Here is a 22081-nt window from a genome sequence, read left to right as displayed (position 1 = left end):
TTTTAGTTATCTTATTCTGTCTTTTGATTTTTTTTTCTCCCACTGTTATTGTCCCCCATCTGAAGATCTATGAAACACTTCCATTCTGTAAAATAGAAACTCTTGTGAAGTAACCAAAAATATTTTAATATTTAATATTTTTTATAAGTCACTAGGTCATGAAGCAATATACAACTCTCCCTCTCCCTCTCCCTCTCCCTGAAAATGCCAGAAGAAGAAAACCATCCAAACAAATAAAACAAAAATCATGTCAATAATGGTAATGTTACATGAAAACTGTTGTACTTAGTTGTATTTGATATCACTCAAAAATATAGACTTTCCATGAGTTCCCTTCTCTCTTCTCTAAAATTTATTTCGGTAAAACTTGTAAGAAAAGTTTAAGTTCTTAAAATTGTATTATTTCCACTGTGGAATAATGCATTGGTAAGGAATCAGCTGAGAAGTGATTTTATTCCTACTTCTGCATAAACAAATGTATATACCTGTGTTTTTGTTTGTTTGCTTGTTTGTTTTACTTTACTGTGTATTACCAACCTAGTCTATAATCCAAGCATTGCTTAGTCATGTTCCCTTTCTAGGCTGTTACAAAGTCCCTTTCTTGCATCAGTGAAAGCAGCCCAGACTACTGATGAACAGTGAAACTGACAGGGTGGAAGAGCAAATACCCAGCAGTTTCAGTAGTTTTTTCACATAGACACTGCTACATTTTTTTATATATTTATATATATATATATATATGAAACTGATAATCTCCCTTCAGCCTCTATTTTTTGCAAAATTAATGATTTTATGTCTTAAAATATTAAAATGTCCCACCATCCTTGTGCATTTTAAATGCCCATGCCATAATTTGTTGTCATGTAAGGACAAAGGGTAAACTAAGAATATGACATTCCTAAGTGATAGTTGCCTTCATATCACAAATCAGCATGCACAGATTGCATTGTTCTAATTTCTTTTCTCAGAGCTGGAAGGAAAAAATGCATTTCCTATGCTTCAGAAAAGTGGGACAGGTCTGTCCTTGTGTATGAAAAGACATTTAGGCCAAGAGGTTTTCTGATCAGTTGTAGTTTGGTCTTCTGTATGGAACTTTGCAGTTGTCTTACATAGAAAATGTCATTCTGACCTTAATTAGTTCCGGCATGGTGATTACATCAACAGACAACATGGCTCTGTACGAGCTGTGCAAGGTGCTGCTTTATAGTGTAAGCTCCCACAGAGTTCAGAAACTGCTCCTTAATATTATTGGGCAAAGGGAAAGACAAAACCACTTCTAGCTGCTGATGTCCTTTTTTTTTTTTTTTTTTTTTTTTTTTTTTTTTTTTAACTTAGTCTCATTAACTTAGCAGGAACTTTCAGTGTGAGTTGATGTCTTTATTGCTACACCATCAGACAGCTGATCTAGATGTAAACATGAAGAATCTATGGAACAAGCACAGCATGATTATATCAGACTCGGAGTTTACTGAATCTATTCCATTAGCCACAAAACAACCCTGAGAGTGAGAGGCAGAAGGAAAATGTTTAAGAAGCAAGAAACAGAAAATGAGACACGGAACATGGAGTTTGACTGAGGCACGCTCTCAGATTTCATACTTACTATACAACATTGACTAAAAATATACCCACTTCTCACCAATGACACCCAAAAGGTGGTGAACCACACTTTCCTCATGAGACTTATTCTCATTTTCTTTATAAATCACTTACTTTTTGTATAAATCTACACATATTGCTCATATCAACCTTGACTAGAGATACAATAGTAGGCCTGAACATTTTTTATTTTCTTTTTATCATAGAAGAAAAAATGAAGAATATTCCCATTAAGGATTATATTTATTTTAGTGTTAGGACTTCTGCCATCCCAGAATCTCAAGATATTTAAATAACTATCTGTCTGACATTTATAACAAAAACAAATAGGGAACGTAAAGAAGAGGAAAAGAAGGAAGAAAGTATGGAACATTCAGTTTTGTCCTTATGAGAAATCAGTGTTAATGTCTTTCATTTCAATATCGTTATTGCATTCTGTTGTATATTTAACCTGCTTATTTATTCTTTTCCACAGTGCAGAACAGGATTCATTTTGTGTTCATTGTAGCAAGGTAAGTTATTTACTGCTACAGCCACTACCACTACATTCACACACCACTAATATGAGAGCTGCAGAAATCTTATCTTTTTTCCTTTCTTCTTAGCTCCTCTTGGAGAAAGGTCAATGAGAAATCAACACTATCTTCTTGCAATTTAGGTCAATCATCTTTGGTGGTGTTCATTGTGTTTGTTTGTTTGTTTGTTTGTTGTTTTGTTTGTTTGTTTGTTTTCCCTTCTATATTTTAGAGAGGATAAAATATTTTATATTTTATCTAGGTTTTCTGTATGCTACTCTTGGAGGTTTTACATAGTTCTGAATATGCCTGAGGAAGTTATTCTGTTTGCTATTTACATAAGGCTACATCTTAATTTTTCTACATGCTATTTACTCAGATTTTTGAATTATATAATTTATTTTATTTCTTTATCTCTATTGAGTTCAAATCCTATGAGCAGTATAAGAAGGAATATTATAGGGCAAGTTGTCCACCTATCATGTCTTCAATGGAATGCTAAAGTTTAAAGCTGCCCTGTTTAACCTGGATCTTCTTTCCCCTTGAGTAATAGCTGACTCTTTGTAGCAAAGAAGAATTTTACTTATATTCTCAGAAAGGAAGAGCAAAAATGCTACTAAACACTCTTAAATAGTTGGGTAATAATGGTTTTCTTGTCCTAGATCATATCATCGCACATTATTTGTAGAGCATGTGTGGAAACCTATCAGTGAAAGGAGCTATACAGTAACTCTCAGGCAGGTAATGAAAGGTTTTCCAGAGAATGAAATGAGGAAAATTATGATGACCTGTTTCTAATGTGGGCTAAATTAGGGTGGGCTAGATTCCATTACCACAGTGGAAATAAGTAAAAGAATGAATTTTGGCTTGTTGTCTGTAAAAAGATGGATTAATAGCACAGTAAAATATAAAATTACTTCATGCAATACAATTACTATTGTTTACCTTACATATGTGTGCCTTACATATGTATACATGGTGCCCTTTTTTCTCCTGGACAGCAAGCTGTATAGCAAGTCTTGAAAAGGTTATGCATCTTATTCCCAAGATTAAAACACAAATGTATGTGTTAAAAGCTTGTAGAATAAAAGCACTTGGATAACAGTATATTAATATATCTTTAATTAGTATATTAAACATACTAATATTAACAACAGTATATTAATAACTAAATCCACAAAATAATAATTAAAATCAATTTAAAATTTATCTAGAAGATGAAATATGGTCTTTTTTTTTTTTCAAAAATGTATTGCAAGAAAATAGTTTTCATTTATAGATTAGCTCTAAGAGAAAAACTAGCAGTTCTGAATCAAAAGATCTTTCCTTTCATATATAAACAACTAAATAATTCAGCTTCTATTATTTCACAGAAACTTAACAAAAATATGGCAACACTGATGTCAACTCTTGTTCACTGCATTCAAAACTATGTTCCATAGTGCTTTTAACCCCATGTCTGATTCCATACAGAATTACAACAACTGTAGCCCTTATATGCATATAAGTAATGGCTCTCAGAAATCTGTTTTCTGGCCTTTAGTAACACCATCCTCTTCACACTCCTTTCACTGGCAAATGACAGGAGCCATATATGATCTCAGCTCTTTAAAGGTAAAAGACTCATAAGTGAAATCAAAACCCATCAGCAGATGTTTATTAAATAATAGAAATAAATTCAACACAACTGCATCTATAAATTTGTCATCAGCTAAATTCCCTGTAAGAAAGCAGATGAAACAATCATTATAGGAATATTTTATGATATTTCAATATTGTAATATTAAATAGTTAAATACTCAATACAAGGATTTTTCTGCTTGACTAAAATGATAGCTGTAAAGTTGAAACAGTGCATGAAGTGCAATCAAACTGGAAACTCCTGGAGGGCTAAGTCTGTACATACAATAACAGTATGCGCAGAAACACTTATGAAGGTATTCTCCCATATTTCCAACATAACGTTCCTACAAAAACTGGCTATCATTCTAAATTTTATCATGAATAAGAAATTCTTTCTGTGAATTGATTCTTTTCTCCTTTCTTCCAGTGTTAGTGTCTTGCAGACAGAGACGAGTTGTAATAGCCTTGCACCCACACAGTTTCCATGGCAGGATTGGGCTCTATATTTTTTCTCATCCTTCAGCTACTATTTTAAGAATTCATATGACTGTCATCCAGTTTTCCAAAAATCTGTCAATGCTCAAAGACATAAGAAGAAGAGTTTAATGGCAGATAGTTACAAATTGTTATTGCAGTAAACTATAAATTTCAGGCTGATAAAATGGTTTTCTTCTCTTTTTAGAGCAGTAGTGAGAGAACTACCTTCTATACCTGATGACCATAAAGACAATTATTCTCCTCTGTGTTGACTGGGAATAAAGGTTTGTATCTTGAAGAGCCATAAATAGCATGTTTTTGAATTCCTGAAATTGTAACACTTTAAATACATTATTTATATGCAGCTTCATAAACGGTTACTGGAATAACAAATCTAAAGGTTTTAGGCAATCAGGTGACAAAACGTGAAAACATCAAGCATCTAGCATAGTTTCTCTATTCATTTTTTGAATAAAATGTTTATTAAGTGACTTTCAGTACTAGGTGAATTAGTAAAAATATATTCCTTTAATTGAAATTTTATGAAAGTATAAAGGAATATATTGCTTGCTAAAAATAATTAAGCAGATTCTTTTTTATCTTGTCTTCTGACTGGATAGGAGATGTTGTTAGAAAAAGGCAGTGAACTTTCTCAGTTGTATATTCCCATTTCTCTATTGATAATAATGGAATGATAGCATTAAGCATATACTTCACCTTAGCTTCTGCTGCAAGTTTTTCTGAATATTTACAAAGTAGAAGAGAAAGCCTTCCCTGAAGTCTTCCCTGACTGAGACTAAGATTCATAATCTGAATTTCATAGAATCATATAATATCCTGAGTTGGAAGGTACCCACAAGGATCATCAAGTCCAACTCACAGCTCCACAGAGCACTACCCAAAAATCAGACCATATGTCTGAGAGCATTGTCCAAATGCTTTTTGAACTCCAGCAGGCTCTCTGCCATGACCAGTGACCTGGGGAGCCTGTTTCAGTGACATACCACCCTCTCACTGAAGAATCTTTTCCTAATATCCAGCCTGACTCTTCCCTGTCACAGCTCAATGTCAGTCCCTTGAGACCTGTCACTGTCACCAGAGAGCAGAGCTCAGTGCCTGCCCCTCCACTCACCTTGTGAGGGAGCTGCAGGCCGCCATGAGGCCTCCCCTCAGTCTGCTCTTCTCAGGGCTGAACGAAGTGACTTCAGCCAATCCTCATATGTCTTGTCTTCTAGATCTTTCTAGATCTAGATCTAGATCTTCATAACCCTTTTTTGGATGTGCTCTAGTAGCTTTTTGTCCTTATATTGTGATGCCCAATACTGTACCCAGTACGAGCTGAGGCTACAACAGTGTGGGGTAGAGCAGGACAATCCCTTCCCTTGACCACCTAGCAATACCATGCTCGATGCACCCCAGGGTACAGTTTGCCCTTTTAGTTGCCAGGGCACACTGTTGACACATATTCAACTTGCAGTCAACCAGAACTCCCCAAGTCATTTCCACAGGGCTGCTCTCCAACCTCTCATCCCCCCATCTATATGTTGCATAGATGGGGTTGCCCTATCCCAGGTGCAGAATACAACACTTGTTAAATGTCATGAAGTTGCTGATTGTCCATCCTGCTAATTTGTCAAGAACTCTTTGACAAGCCTAACCTCTTGGAGAGCCAACAGCTCTTCCCAATTTAGTCTGCAAACTTATTTAGTATGCATTTGAATCCTGCACCTAAGTAATTTATGAAAACATAAATGGAGCTCTGGGGAACCCCGCTAGAGACTGGCTGCCAACCCATTTACTATAACTCTTTGAGCCCAATAAACCATCTAATTGTTTATCCATTGTAATATTTATTTGTCTATCTGTATACTAGACATTTTGTCCAGAAGGCTATTGTAAGAAACAGTATTGAAAGCTTTTCTGAAATCCAAAAAGATTACATCAACTGGGTCAACTAGGTGGGTGACCTTGTCATAAAAGGAAATTAAGTTTGTTAAACAGGACTTTCTCCTTGTGAACCTGTCTTGGCTGTGACCAATGACCTTATTGTTCTTCAAATGTTTTTCAATAACTCCCAGAATAATCCCCATAATTTTACCAGGCACTGAAGTGCAGGCTTGTAATTACCAGAGTCTTCTTTCTTGACCTTCTTGAAAATTAGAACAATGTTTGCCAGCTTCCAGTCAACTGGGACCTCTCCAGATTCCCAAGACCACTGAAAAATAATTGAAAAGTCTTGCATCAGACAGTTCTCTGAGTACCTTGGGCTGAATACTGTTGGGCAACATAGACTTGCATGCATTCAGGTGGAGCAGCAAATCCCACACAAGTTTGGGGTTGGCTGGGAGTTTATTGTTACCACAGTCGTGGTCCTCTAACTCAGGGCTCCAGGGGTTCTAGAACCCATCATTGATGTTGAAGACAGACGTGAAGAAGGCATTCAAAATCTCTGTTTTGTCTGTGTTTTATTTGTTTGTTTGTTTGTTTTGTTTTGTTTTGTTTTTCCGGCATCTGCATTTGAGAAGGTTAATTTCATTTTTCTTTTAAAACAGAGAAAGAGGTGTTGGTAGACAAGTCATCCAAGAAATCAGGGGCCTACCTGGAAAGCACCCCAACCAAGGTCTGGTCTAGACTGAGACTGTTTTTCAGTCTGTCATGCAGAACATAATTTGGTGCAAATCAGGCTAAAATTATAAAAGTATGGGATAAGCCTTGATCTGTAATGTTTGTGTTATTAAATGGAAAGGAAGCACATATAGTTGCCTTTAAAGTAAATGCTGCAATAATTTTGTAAATGTTCTTTTCACTATTTGATTTCTTGGGATTAAAATCTCTTTTCAATGGATTTACCTGAATTTATGGAACTAAGAATTTTCCCTTTTTAGTTCCCTATGCAAGAACATGAAGTGGTAGAGAAGAGAAGGAAAGTGTGAAGAGAGGAAAGGTAGCTGAAAATCTCTGGAGATTTCCCGTGCCTTCAAAGCACAGGAAAGTATGTTTCTGAGTGGGAGAGGATTTTAAAATAATAATTATTCGACTATTATTAAGCAGACTGAGCACCAGAAAGCGGCATCCTATTTTCTAGACCAAAATGTACAAAATTAGCACAGCTGAAGAAAGCAGCTGCTAAATGCTGTTCTAGGGATTGCAGATCAGCAGTACGACCTGAGCTCATCCTCAGAAATAATTTACAAAAGGCACTACATTTTTCACATTATCATGTAATAAAACTTAAGAGAAGAGACCTGAATTTTCAGCAGCTTGATAGAAGGCTCAGTTAAGGTCCAGCATAAACAAGGTCATTTCTAACAAAGTCACATGAGCATGTATGCAGGAATGCATAAGTTATGGAATTCAGTTGTACTGAAAAGTGCAAACCTGAAGGATGATAGGATGATAATTCTTAGGAATTCATTATTCATAGATCAAAATCTACTTTTTTTTTTTTTTTTTTTTTTTTTTTTTACTGTACTGGTATACTGGTAGAAATTGATTTCAAGGAAATTTGTTACCTCTGTTTTAAATAGTATTTTACAGAAAGCCAAATAACTAGCATAAATTAATATAAATGTATATTAATATTTATTTGAAATATTTTTAAATGGAAACTAAAATTACACTGGAAATTTTAATTTAGTAGCAGACTTCCATTTCTGTTTGCTTTGATTTTCATTTGTCTTTATTGTTCACCAGTTTATTCTATTGTTAAATAAATTAGAAACAGAAGTAACACTCTTTAATCCATAACTGAATTTTGAAGTTTACAATGAACAGTTCATAATTATGTGATAGGTTACAAAACATGAAGAAACTGGCAGACTATTTTTGGACAAAAATAACAACAACAACAAAAACAGTGAATAAGTTATTAGTTTTGAATTACTCACTCATCCTTACTCTGGTAAGAGTTTAAATATCACTTCACCATGTTGTACCATGATGTGATGACATCTAGTGTTGCAATATTGAAATCATCTTGTTTTATCATAATGTGAAAAAATTCCAGCAATTTGGTGTGTCAAAAGAAGACTGTCTTCTGACTGAGCTAATATCTAAGCCACAGCCTTATGGGGTGTGTTTTTTTTTTTGATGTCACAAACACAAAGTTATTGTTGAATGCTTTGATGTTACAAATACAAAATTATTGTTGAATTCTTTGTTGAATTCATAGCTGAATGTCATAAAAAAAAAAAAAAAAAAAAAAAAGCCTGATTAAACAAACATGAAATGCTTCCTAGTCTTCTGGATTTAATTATCAGAAATATTTTGTAAAGAAGAAAGGAAAATGCACCAAGTTTTCAGAAATGATAAGAGCAGTGATAGTGGTTAGCAAAAGTTTCATGGTATTATGCTAACAGTTTTGGGCAGCCAATTATCATCAAGACATAGAAAATCTATAACATCTTGTTTTAAAAGAGTTTTTATTTGATTTATTTTATTTTATTATTATTATTTTTAGTATTTCCTAAATTATTATCTACCTGAGTATGGACAATAACCACTCAAATCAAAATGAAATATTTCAGTGGTATGGCTGGACTTTGTGTCGTACTTAAAAAGTATTTTTTTTGAAAATGCTGAGAATTCATGATTGCTTGTGGCAATTGTGCTGAGAACAGACTCATTAACGCTTCCTCAAGTCTTGATTATGACATCTTTATTACATACTACCACGGCATAATTCTAATATCAAAATTCAAAATGCTCTGTACCTTGACATAAGGATGGTCAGTATGAGGCAGATTTTAAATGGGTCCAGGATACTGATATAAGCCTCCATAGACTTGTGATGCTTTAAATTACTTTTAAAAATTGATCAGTGAAAAACGTAGTTTTATAAAGTCGACTAGTTTTGTGTCAGGGAAATTCTGGAACTTATTTTCAGTTATGCACATTGCTCTCTATTTTGTTGAATAACAGTGAATCTGCTGAATTGAAGCTGGATCATGCAAAATTTGGCACCATTCAGCAAATCTGAGCAGAAAATAACCTCAGTTTTAAATATTCATATGATTCCTTTGATATAATCAATGACAATAAACACTTGCTTACTAATTGTACACTTAAGTGCTTTGTTAAATTGAACTTTAGCTACCCATGAAATTAGTATCCACTAACTCAGATAATCAGAAATGAGTAAAAATACACAGACTAATACTTAGATACCTAGACAAAACTGCTGGCAATCCTTTACAGATAGCTACCCTTGTATTCAGAAGGAGCCAAATAATTGAGATTCATGAGATTTCTGTTTTGTCTGTATAGCAAAATAATTGGCAAAATAATCTTGAACTGGTTTGGACTTCTTTTGTGATTTGTGATGTTTCCCCCAGGGTTATTAAGTCAGCTCATACATCAGAACACCTTTATGGTTATTAGGTGTAAAAACTAATGGGGAGAAGGATAAACTTCAAGTTGTGGCTTAGCAGAAGAGTTTTCTGTGCCAAAACATATCAACTTATCTTATTTTTATTTTTTTTCCACCATACTTATTCCATTCCAGTTTCTCATTCTAAGGTCAGAACTTCAAACATGAATCAAACCATATATGCAGACAGACCTTGCTTGAAAAATCAGCACAGAATTTGCCTTTGAGTTCACATAGCTCAATAGTTCACATAGCTGTCACAAAGTCCAGAGCTTCTTTTCTGGAAATATCTTCAGTGAAATTATTAAAATTGTCAGGGACAGAGAAAAATAGTTTTGAGAACTTAAATGCAGTCTAAAAGACCAGATATTTATGAATAGAAAATCTAGTTCCCCAAATACTTGAGATTTTATTTCGCTAAGACATTGCATACATCAGCACCTAAAATTACATGTATCAATATTTTTGAAACAAAAATAAAATACTAACACACTTACTTAAATACACCACATAGTGTAGTGAGCTTATATTTATATGACTGCAGTAATTTGAGATAATGTCACAGAACATCATGATTACTATCATAAAAAATAAAGTTAAATAAGCCATTAATACTTATGCATTTATGGCATTCATTTATTTTCATTATATTAGTTCACTCAAAAATTGATATAAAAACTGCAGTACCTAGAGAACTCAGTAGCACTTGATAGGATAGGCATGTGTACATGCAAGGAGCCATGTGAATACTAATGTTTCTACAGCTGGAGTTGTCTTTTGGACAGCTTGTGTGTTTTAAATGCCAGCTACAATTCTTCAGTAAAGCATGGATTCACTTTGTTTTGTTATTTAATTATTATTTTATTGTACTTTATCTCTTGAAAATCTACTGCTGACAGCTGAGGCCACACAGTCTGGCAATCACTTGGCAAATGCAGTTTTCCAAAAAGATTACTACTTATTCTCCAGTACCTGCCACCTGCCAGATATTGTTTGCTTTGCAAGTGGTGAAATTTTATCTTAATGGTTGGTTTAAGCCCAGGTCATTTGTGCTCTGATTTTTGTCTTGATAGTAGTGCAGAGAAAATGTAAGTTAAACCCTTCAGGGGGTTAACTAGCTTGATAGTCCAGACATTTTACATGCTGAATATTATTTTCTCATTCTGTTACTTCTATTATTTTAATATATATATATATATATATATATATTTTATGCCAAGCAGACCTCTTAATCTTGAAAAACAGGAATGTAGGAAAACCAGTCATCCATGATGAACCTCAGTATGTTTGAACTTGCCCAAATAGCAACATATTTTTTTTTCATTTAAAGTTGGACAAGAGTGCATATATTTGGAAATATCTACTTTATTATTTCTATGACATTATCATTTAGGTGGTGAAGATGAGAAAAGAACATGGGTGTTTACAACATTTATTTACTTATTACTATCTGTTTCTACCACCAAAACTACCAAAAGAAATTTTTCAACAAGTGAAGGAAAAAAAGAAAAAAAGAAAAAAAAAAAAAGAATGAAGCAGGACTATGCTTCTTAGCATGCCAGTATGTTCCAAATAGGTCACTGGTTCACTCCGAGCTTCTGGAATAGCACAGAGTGAAATGTGAAGCTCCAAGACTTTGAAACTAAAAGTGAGAAAAGTTTTTAATGGATTGGGTTTTCAATACTCAAGCTTACAGTACAAGCTTGTTTAAATTATGTCAGTTTTTCCTGGAGCTGCAATTACACACTTGCTATCAAACAGCTGAAAGTTGCATGATTCTTAATGGTGTCATATCAAGAGGACACTCAAAAAAAAGTCTAACTCTTTTGTCCACCTGTGATAAGTTAACCCTGCCCAGCACCAGTAAGCACACAACAGTTGCTTACTCATTTTCTCCCACAGTGGCATGTGAGGGGAGGAAGTGGAAGAGCAAAAGCAAGAAAAACTTGTAGGTCAAGATAAAGACCTTTTAGTATGTGAAAGAAAAAAAAAAAAAAAAAGTGATGCAAAGGTAAACAATCAACACCTCCCATCAGCAGACTGATGCTCAGCCAGTCTCTGAGAAACAGACACACTTTAGAAGGAGTAGATAGAGACAGATTCTTAAATAAAAAGTAATAGGGATTCTGTGTAGGTGTTGGTACAAGATTTTGTAGTGAAGACAAGGAGCTTCTGTTTGTTTTCTGGCTGATAAGCCAGAAGGCTGTGCTGCCATTCAGCGAGACCTGGACTGGCTGGAGAAAGGGCAGGAAGAAACCAAATGAGATTTAATAAGAGCAAGTGTAGAGTCCTGCACCTTGGAAGGAACAACCCAAAGTATCAGTACAGGCTGGGGGATGACCTGCTGGAGAGGAGCTCTGACGAAATGGACCTGGGGGTCCTGGTGGATAACAGGTTGACCATGAGCCAGCACTGTGCCCTCGTGGCCAAGAGGGCTAATGGGATCCTGGCATGCATTAAAAGGAGCGTGGCCAGCAGGTCAAGGGAGGTGATCCTCCCCCTCTACTCTGCCCTGGTCAGGCCTCACCTGGAGTACTGTGTCCAGTTCTGGGCTCCCCGGTACAAGAAAGACAGGGATCTCCTGGGAAGGGTCCAGTGGAGGGCCACAAAGATGATACGGGGCCTGGAGCATCTTTCCTATGAAGAAAGGCTGAGAGACCTGGGTCTGTTCAGCCTGAAGAAGAGAAGACTGAGAGAGGATCTCCTCAATGCATATAAATATCTGAGGGGTGGGGGACAGAAGGATGTAGCCAATCTGACATGTGAAAGAACTTCACGGTGAGGGTGACGGAGCACTGGAACAAGCTGCCTAGGGAGGTTGTGGAGTCTCCTTCTCTGGAGATATTCAAGGCCTGTCTGGATGCCTACCTGGGCAGCCCGCTCTGAGGAACCTGCTTTGGAAGGGGGGTTGGACCTGATGATCTTTCAAGGTCCCTTCCAGCCCCTACAGTTCTGTGATTCTGTGATAAGAGAGAAGAGCAAGCATGTGGAAGAATGTATAGGGCTATGTGGCATTACTTTAGTGGAAAGTATTTTCTATGGCAGCTTTCAGTATGGATATGATGATATTTATCAAAGGAGAAGACATTGTGCAAGACTATTTGAGTCTGGAGGAGTTACATGCTTTAGTTGAAAGTTTAGACAGCAAAGCTCTCAGACAAATTTTTCTGATAGACACTGTAATATTTGGACAAACCTAAGCAATAAGACCTACAATGGGGTCTGAGTTGCAGATAAGAGGACCTACAGTCTAGGGATCTGAAAAAAATAAGCAATGAATCCTATCAAAGGAAGGTGTGGGGATGGAGGTGATTAAATTACTTTACCTATCTTGAGCAGCTTTTGGTCTAGAGAGAAGCAGATAGGTCTAAAGCACACATCTGGGAGTCATCCATATTAAGAAAGTCATTGTGTTTGGTTTTGCAATGAGGTTACAGAGAAATGAGTCACAGGGGAGGATGAACACAGAAACAGGTCAAAGAAGATGAGGGAGAAGTATTGGTTTTGAGATCTGGCTAACAGCCATTAGAGGCTGTAATGAGAGCAGTTTTATTTTGTGTAAAAGATAAAAGCAGATTTGGGAGGGATATAGTGTACATCTGACAGAGAGACTGTCAGCAATTATAAACAACATGTTGAATTGACTTGGAGAGACAAACAATAAAAGAAGAAAGACAAATAGCTGAAGTATTAGCAGATGATGAAATCTGGAAGTGTTTTTCAAGTACAAAAGTATTTCACAGTATTTTCACTGGTAAACAGTTCACCAGATAAATAATTATTTCTGGTTTACTCAAGCTTGGGATGATTTAAGTCTTACAAAACTCTGATAAATTCTTCAGGTTGTGTATCCTTTTTGACCAGTACTCACCTGCTTCTCTCAATATGTGTTTATGTCTGTCAGTGCATTCAGACCTGGACAATACCTTTTCTAGTGCACTTACAAAATAGGAAGATTTAGATGCCCATTGAACACATTTATGTACTGAGATTACTATTTTTTAATAATTTCACTGTGTCCCATGACTCCCTTAACTGTGGAAACTTTAGCTTTATAGCTAGAAAATTCAGTTAGCCAGGGAACTGATTTCTGCTTTCATTTTGTAATCTAAACTTTTTGGAAAATAGTTATTATTAAAAACCGAATAAACAGTGTTGATTTTATGAGAAATTGAGAAAAAGAAAAAAAAAAGAGAGAAAAAAAAAAAAAAGAACAAGAAATCTAATTATATTAGTATTCCACTGCAGTGACTTAGTGACTTCTCCAGCCAATGACACGTTGTCCTAGTATTGTCTTCCAGGATGTTATAGAACATGGTGAGTTGTAACTAAAAAAAAAAAAATAATCTGAAATTACTTTAAAGATTTTTATATTTAAATATATATACATATATTTCTACTGTTCCTCATAAAACACATTTGGACACTTTTTTTTTTTTTTTAACATTTAAACTTTACTGTGCTATGAAGCTATATGTATAGTTTTAGTCATATAAAACATCACAAGATTGTAGCTTGTAAGATACATTGTTGTTGGCTAGATGTAAGAAATGCTTAAACATTAACTCTTCTTTCCCCTCTCCTGTTATTATTATTTTTGAAAGTGATTAGGTTGCAAGAAAATATTGTTGATTTCTTTATCTATGGTGTCAGTATTTGTGCCTCTGACTGTTGCAGTCAAGAGGAATAACTTTGCAGAACATCTTCTATTTTCATTTCCCACAAAGTCAACGATGTTAAATCATGCTAATGATGCTAGGACACTTATTTGTCAGTCACTTTGCTATACTTCTATTCTACAATAAATAGAAATAAAAAATAAAATAAAATAATAAAATGCAAATAAGTGTGGTGACAAACAAGCGAGAGAAACCTCCAAACCTTTCACAAAAAATGTAGTTTTTTTTTGTGGAGGGAGGGGAAGGGGAGGGGGATAAGGCAAGGAGGTCTGAAAGACAATTATATGAACCTATGAGTCAATCTGGCCCTGAAGGAAAAGCTAGAAGATGACTGAACAAAACCATCATTCTGTAGGAAGTATACACCTGTTTATCCTAGCCAAAAAACTTTTCACACACAGAGGTTATCTTTCCTTCCTCAGTCTTGGTAAGCACATAGTTCTTTCATTAGTATGAAACTTTCTGAACATAGTAAATCACAGTAATACGAGGCCCTGACAGTTTATTTACATTAATTATGAGGAAGTTGGTAGTGGAGAGGAGAAATAAACCCAAGTTTCCTAGGCCTCATTCAGCACTAAATTACAGAAATTTTATCTTTCTAAAGTAATACGATTCAATTGCAATTTATTTTGAAATCTTTCTAATACATTGAATGATAGAATCATTTAGTTTTTTTTTTTTTTCAGAATTGAAATGTACAATTACTAAGAAAGATTTAAAAATGATGACAATAGAAGAGAAATTAAGAAGTAGTGTTCAAATTTTCAATAAGAAAAAATCGTAACTGAAATTCATTTAATTAAATTATACATTTAATCAGAGTGTTTGCCAGAAAGCTGATTAAAACCTAATGATACTAGACATCAATAACCGTTGCTATTGTGAGATTATGCTCTTGTAGGATTATGATCTTGTGGGATTCTTCAGATTGATTTAGAAGCAATCCAAATTTACTATATATGTTTATTTTTTTACAAGTTTCTGCTTCTTGACCAAAGTTTTATTTTCCTGCAGTTGTAACCCATTGATAAAATATTTCATTACCACATGCCTCAGTTTTAGAGTGAGTTGGATGCCATGGCAGATATTTTTTGATGAAGTGTCTGAAGGTGCTTGTCAAGTTGCAGCCTCTCCTCCCAGTTCTTTTTGGATTATTAGCAAAACATCTCCCTGACTTGGGGTCACATCTAGTGCAACAGCTTTTAGCATCACAAAAAAGAGTTGTCCATCAGCCAACTCAGATTTGTCAAGAACAGATTTTGCCAAATTAATCTAATTTATTTCTAATGACAGGGTAAGAGGATAGAGGCAGCAGAGGAGAAGCAGCAATGTCATACATCTGAACATTAATTGGATTTCTGATATTCTCTCAGGTGTCGTTCCCATAGCCAAGCCAGGGAGCTATGGTCTTGATGAAATGACTTCTGTGTACCCAGAGAGTATCTGGGAATGATTTACTGCCAGGATGGCCGGACGTAACAAGTGGAGTTCACTAAGGTTTCACTTGGGCCTCAGTCCAGGCCTGCTCAATGTATTTAGCAATAGGTGATATAACATAGGCTAAGTCTATTAAATTTACAGAACATGAAGCTGAGAGTGCATTGGAAAACATTAAATATAAAAAAACTGGCAACAGCTCTCTGGAGAGAAATATGAATAATTTCAGTTAACCACTGCAGTCTTTCTGTGTTTACTTAAATTTCATTAATTGTATCCAGAATGATCTGTCCTCTCCTTGAAGTTTCTCACAAAGAAACGAAGCAAAATGAAGAAGGAATTATCTATGTTAGTGCCAATAGTAGTTGGAATAAGGAACAGTCATTTTCATTGGGGAAAGCCTCTAGTACTAGAGACACTGAAGGCTTGAAGCAGAATGACTAGAGGGTACATTTTTGTCATCAGTCAAAGACGGCTGGGCCCTGTGGGATTCAGGCCCCAGCAGATCTTGTCTGTCCTGGCCCCACGGGGGTCAGGCTGCTGCAGGTCCTTCAACCAGACCTCACTAGCACCTCACTGGTGTTTCCAGTAGGTGTGTGCACACACCTACACATACCTGGCTATGCAGACCTATCACAGTCAGAGCACTGTACCTGTACAGACACTAGTGGCCCTCACACAGTCATGAGGAGTGCAGATGGAACCATCCTGTTCCTCCTCTCCTGCTAATCAGGAACGAAGCTCTTAAAAATGGAACGCATCTACCAAAACATGGACATTCTCAGCAGCTGGCCTATTTTGGCCTATGGCCTATTATGGCTTAAGTTTCTGGCCCTCAAACCCTGGTCTCCTCCTGTTGCCTGCCCATGGATCTCTGAGACCTTGAGGGCTCACTCCAGTTTCTGGCATTCAAATCTCTTGACGGTTGGACCAGACGATCTTGGAGGTCTTTTCCAACCTTAATGGTGCTATGAATCTTGTCCTATACACTAGCTAGTGCCACTTAAAATTTGTCTAGGTTCACACATATACAGAATGGAGAGTGCATCCACGTGGAAAACACCTACAAATAAGATTTAATAAGAGTACAGGACAGACTGCAGTGATTACAGTCTGTCAGAGAAGTCTGCTGACCGGCAGCCTGCTTACATTTCAGTGGTCTCTCTGTTGTTCCATGTCTTGTCTCCCCTGATCCAAACTCATCTCTCACTTTCCCCACATTTTTCACTAAACATCCCATAATTCTCACATTTCCAAAGTCTCCTTAAAACATTCTATAGTAAGTTTAATACAAATGTAAAATTTCACTCTCTTGACAAAAAAGCCCCACAAAAAGCCCCGTTCCCCTAAACGGGATCATAATCCCCTGTAGTCTGCACAGTGTTCCCTTGACCCCTCTTAGTGGCTTTCCCACCAGGGCAATAATACTATCATTCTCCTTTGATGATTGTAGGTGTAGACAAGTCAGGGTGCTCTGTTTGTCCTGTAGAGGTTACTGGACTCCCTTTGCCTCCCCTGATCCTGTCTGAGTCTGTGTTCACTGTGTTTAACATTTAATAACATCACCTAACATATGTGTTTAAGGGAAGGTTTGATAAACTTCAAAAACATCATAATCATTAGTCTCTGTTCAGAAGAGTGATAGAGAGTCCACACGAGGCCTGTTTTTGAATAACTTCAGCAGACAGTTTTATAAAGGAAGAAAAATACAATTGTATCTTACCTCCAGATGGTGTTTCTCATTTCAAACTTTAGAGGATATATAATACTATATTAAAAGGCCAATGTTCTCCTCCCCCTCCCAAAATATGGAGAGAAGTCATATATCTCTGCCACTAATTTCCTTATTCACACATATTGTGTGGATAAACGATAGACTTAGGGTAAAATGTTGAATGTCTCTCTTCTGGAGAGTGTTTCATGCTCCACATTTCAGGATTAAAAAAAGAAAAGAAAAAAGAAAAGAAAAGAAAAGAAAAGAAAAGAAAAGAAAAGAAAAGAAAAGAAAAGAAAAGAAAAGAAAAGAAAAGAAAAGAAAAGAAAAGAAAAGAAAAGAAAAGAAAAGAAAAGAAAAGAAAAGAAAAGAAAAGAAAAGAAAAGAATGAATATAATACCACAACATTTGTGCTTACTACTTAAAATGTCAATGAAATAAAATGTTAGTAATGAATTAAAAACTCAAAATTACTTTAAAAATGAAAGGCATGTTGTTGCAATTACATAATTATTAGAAATTTCAGTTAGACTGTGATCCTTGTCATCACAATAGTTACAAGATAGCTTGAAGAGAACAGAAAGAGTTAGCTAGAACACATACATCCCTAGTCTTCTCTTATTTTTTAACTGAAATATCTGAAAAAGATAGCTGGTTTAGATTGCTGTATGACAGTGAAAATAATGAATGTTGTCTTAAAAGAGCAGGTGAAAAACTCAGACGCACATTTCATTGGCAAACAAAGTCTAATACATGTATATAAGGGTTTAGTAAATTAGCAGGAAAAATAATGTTACTTTTAGGAGAAAATTTGCATTTTTTGCCTTTAATTACATGTATATATCTTGCATGTTTAAGTATTACAATAATTAATAGAGATAAAGGTGGGATTTGCCTGAAGGGAAAAATGTTCCACTCTCATGCATAATTACTTACACCGAGTCTTCAATAACTCTTGTATAACCATCACTAGCTGTCTTCCCTCTGACTTAAAATACTGGATTAGATGGACCTGGCTACATTCATAACTTTCTGGTTTTGCAGAACTAGAATGCAAATGGAATACTATCATTTTTGAACAGGTAGTTACATAAACATGAACTATTAATCTCTACATATAAAATTTGATATACTTAAATTGGCCTAAGTCTCAGTTTGCAGAGCTGGAAGATGTATGTTGACTTAGAAGACAACTTCCCTCACAGACTTGAAGCTATCCTCATTGAAAGATGTCTTCTAAGGACAAAAGAAAAGGATATATAGATAAATTTATCTAAGCAGTATGTAAAAATTAGTTTACATATGCATATACTGTCACATGTACTGGAGGGTCCATGTGGCAGGAGCATAGGGATTTAAGAATATTTGCTTCTAAGCCCATATTCGAAGGCACATGTACCACTGGCTTTTTGGCATGCAAAGGAAACATAAAGACATAGAGAAAAGAAAAAAAGAAAAAAGAAAAAAGAAAAAAAAAATAAAGTCTTTTCATATGACAGTTATTCCAGATATATTGAGAAATTTGGTCAAACTAATGGGAAAAAATTAAGCTGGAATCATGGCAGAAAAAAAAAAAAAAAAAAAAAAAAAAAGAAAAAGTGAATAGGATATTCCATTAGGAACAGGATAGGAAAATTTCCAAAAAGTGTTATGTGTGCCCACTTCTTAGAAAGCTGATATGAATTGCTGTATTACACTTTATTTATTTTGTTTTAATTCTCTTATCATTTCATAAAATAAATTGTTTAATAAATTGGTTTTGTATATATTAAGTGGATAAACTGGATGCATTGTTATTGCTTGAATTTATGTATTTATTGTACTGTAAGTTTAAAAGGTAAGGAACTAAACAGAGAACATTCTAATGAGTTTCTCATAAATTAGATTGGTTACCCATTCTATCTGCATTGCACCAGCTCCTATCTGTTTCCTATAGGTAAATTCTTTTACATCCTCTTTCTGTCAAAGATAAGGGATGAGGGGAGCTGATACCAAAATATTTTCACCAAACTTACATCAGCGGAACTAATCTCTTTTAAAAGAATAGAGGCAGTCCATTAATATATATTATTATCATTTTCTTCAAATTGACAATTGTTATGATGTAATAGATGGTAAATTGTACGTTAAGCCTGGAAAATGAGGAATACTGAGGAATAGCTTCACCAGCAAAGCTTCAACTTCAGAAGAGTTTATTTTATTTTATTTTATTTTATTTTATTTTTTCTTCTCCAGAATATTAACAGGGTCTACTGAGAGAGGATGAATTAAAAATTGTTCAATACTTCATCGATTTTGGATTCTTCTTAAATTTGAATGCAAACCTGTACGCATTTTACCGTTTCAAAATTTATAAATTCTGTATTTTTTCTTTTCAAAATGATGCACGTCTGCTCAGTCATGCAAAACATTTTGCAGGATCAGCAGTTATTAAACTAATCATGATGACCTTGACAAAGTTAAATAGTTCATAAACTCCATGTAGGTGAATGTGGCTTTCACAGCTGTCATATGTATGCTCTCTGTCCACAGTTTTAAATTCTTCACATTTATTATAGCTTGCAAAAGATAATGTCTCTTAAAATCTGGTTTTCAAGCTACAAATCCATATATCGACATTTACACACATACCAGACATCATACATATGCACTGTTTCTTAAAGGATGCCTTGCTGGCATCCTACTGCAGATAAACCAGTAGTTTATTTCTTTGTTTCATCATATTATCTAATATCTGTTTACATATTCCAAGTCCTACATCCAGAATTTACTTGCTCATTACAGAGACGGAGAATTTCAAGACAGACATATTTTCACAGAATCACAGAATCTCTAGGTTGGAAGAGACCTCAAGATCATCGAGTCCAACCTCTAACCTAACAGTAACAGTACCCACTAAACCATATCCCTAAGCTCTACATCTAAATGTCTTTTGAAGACTTCCAGGGATGGTGACTCCACCACCTCCCTGGGCAGCCCGTTCCAGTGCCTAACAACCCTTTCAGTAAAGAAATTCTTCCTAACATCTAACCTAAAACTCCCCTGGCGTAACTTTAGCCCATTCCCCCTCGTCCTGTCACCAGGCACATGGGAGAACAGGCCAACCCCCACCTCGCTACAGCCTCCTTTAATGTACTTATACAGAGCAATAAGGTCACCCCTGAGCCTCCTCTTCTCTAGGCTGAACAAGCCCAGCTCCTTCAGCTGCCCCTCATAGGACTTGCTCTCCAGGCCCCTCACCAGCTTCGTCGCCCTTCTTTGGACCCGCTCAAGCACCTCGATGTCCTTCTTGTAGCGAGGGGCCCAAAGATTTTGGTGAAAGAAGAGTAGACAGTGCAGAAGTCAGTGTTTGTGTGGCAATATTTCCCTTGGTAGTATCTGGGGGAGATGGTTAGAATTCAGCCAGCTAGTCTGCTTACTAGTGCAGTAGTGACAGACTCAACAAAACTTGGTGGTATTAGGTCTCAGTGATGTGAGCTCAGATGAAAACTTCAACTGAAAGTTTTTTGCTTAATACTTTAAAGGGGCCTTTAAAAAGGAATGTCAAGCCTGAGTTGTCTAGTGTAAGTAATACCATAATAGGCACTAAATTTAATTTTCCTGAACCTCTGGAAATCCCAACAATCGCTAGTACTTATCTACTCTATTTAAATTCCTACAGAAATATTTTCTATACTTCTAAGTTACCACATGCTGCAGCCATAATGGTTTTCCAGTGAAACCTGGTACGCTTTTGCAGGCCCCTCAGCTTGTGTCACCTTTTGGACATGTCTGCTCCTGCTCCCACTGCTGCTGCCTTTCAGAGCTCTTACAGACCCAGGCAGTGTTGGCTCAGCCCACCCAGCACAGATGTGCTTGGATCACCTCTTAAACTCCCTGATACAATCTCTAACCAGAACAGGTTTTAGCAAAAGCAACCTTAACAAAAGCAATTGCCTGTGGTCAAAAGCCAAGCTGAGGCCCCACTAAGGTAAGTTAGGAACTTGAGCTAATAATGTCATATGTGGGTGAGGGCACAGATTATCTCACACCTGCCTTAGCTCCACTTGGAGCTTTCATGAACCCATTGGTGGTTCAAATTCTGTCTCTTAAAGCAATATAAACACCACCCTGTGCATGAACACATTTTTATTTTTCAAAGAGAAGAGCAGAAAAATAAAGTGTAGTCTCATCTCCCAGTTTTACAGTTCAGGACCTCACTTTTGGTAATACATGTGTCGTGCATGATTTTCACTTCTTCGCATAGTATCTCAGGGACCACCTATCATACAACCAACAACCTGGGTAAATGCAATTCCTTTGTCATTTCCTTTTGCACAGTCAAAGCTCTACGGGGAAAGCAACTGAACAAGCTTCTTGCTCCCACCCCTCCTCCACTTCTATGTAAGAGTCATATGGCTTCTGGTAGAAACCCAAAAGGAAATAAAGTCATATTTTTGATTAGAGCCAAAACATTGTTTTAGAATAACAGCTGTCAAAACCTGGCCAAAAAGCTTCTTTTTAACTGTGTATAAAGTTTCATTCTTCAATGTGTACAAAGATTTTTAAAAGGGTCAGTGGCATTGTCTAAGGCTATAGGGCAGCACTGCTGAAAACATTTAAAAGTTAGGGGAAAAAATCCTTGTCAATCAGCTTTTCAAACATTCAACATTTTTTTCTCCTTTCA

General features: G+C 35.9%; 1 long non-coding RNA gene across 1 annotated transcript in view; it reads right to left on the bottom strand.

Moving 5' to 3' along the window:
• Window positions 1-3716: 3716 nt before the first annotated feature.
• The window catches only part of LOC119716665 (uncharacterized), a 28029-nt gene continuing 9664 nt past the window's right edge, over window positions 3717-22081 (bottom strand). The window contains exons 2-3 of the long non-coding RNA XR_005265050.2: window positions 6313-6429; window positions 3717-4316 (exon numbers count right to left, since the gene is read on the bottom strand). This is a non-coding gene — a long non-coding RNA (uncharacterized lncRNA). The remainder of the gene's footprint in view (window positions 4317-6312; window positions 6430-22081) is intronic.

Source organism: Anas platyrhynchos, chromosome 3, assembly GCF_047663525.1.
Source record: "Anas platyrhynchos isolate ZD024472 breed Pekin duck chromosome 3, IASCAAS_PekinDuck_T2T, whole genome shotgun sequence".
Lineage (NCBI taxonomy): Eukaryota > Metazoa > Chordata > Aves > Anseriformes > Anatidae > Anas > Anas platyrhynchos.
The sequence above is the reverse complement of the archived record's forward strand: the minus strand, read 5'-3'. Positions and strand labels throughout refer to the sequence as shown.